Here is a 774-nt window from a genome sequence, read left to right as displayed (position 1 = left end):
ATTTTTTGAAAAAGAGGGAAGATATTTTCGAAAATGAGAGAGAGAGAGTTAGTTAGGTGGTTTTGAAAAAGTTAAGAAACAAACAAAAAGTTAGTTAGTTAGTTGAAACAAATTTTGAAAAGATAAGAAGTTAGAAAGTTAGAAAAGATATTTGAAAAGATATTTTTGAAAAAGATAAGATAAGAAGATATTTTTGAAAAGATATTATTGAAATTAGTTTTTGAAAAAGATTAGATTTTTTTTTAAAATCTCAATTAACGACTTGATTCATAAGAAATCACAAGATATGATTCTAGAACTTAAAGTTTGAATCTTTCTTAACAAGTAAGTAACAAACTTGAAATTTTTGAATCAAAACATTAATTGCTATTGTTATTTTCGAAAATTTGGTATAAAAATAAGAAAAAGATTTTTGAAAAATATTTTTTTGAAATTTTCGAAAATAACCAAAAAATTTTGAAAAAGATTTGATTTTTGAAAAAGATTTTGAAAAAGATAAGATTTTCAAATTGAAAATTTGATTTGACTTATGAGAAACAATTTGATTTTTAAAAATTTTTGAAAAAGTCAACTCAATTTTCGAATTTGATGAGAGAAAAAGGGAAAGATATTTTTTTGATTTTTTTTTGAATTTTCAATGAAAAACATGAAAATGATGCAATGCATGAGATTTTTAGATCAAAACAATGAATGCATGCAAGAATGCTATGAATGTCAAGATGAACACCAAGAACACTATGAATGTCAAGATGAACATCATAGACACAATTTTGA

The sequence above is a fragment of the Arachis hypogaea genome, chromosome 15 (genome assembly GCF_003086295.3).
Source record: "Arachis hypogaea cultivar Tifrunner chromosome 15, arahy.Tifrunner.gnm2.J5K5, whole genome shotgun sequence".
NCBI classification, from domain to species: domain Eukaryota; kingdom Viridiplantae; phylum Streptophyta; class Magnoliopsida; order Fabales; family Fabaceae; genus Arachis; species Arachis hypogaea.
The sequence above is the reverse complement of the archived record's forward strand: the minus strand, read 5'-3'. Positions refer to the sequence as shown.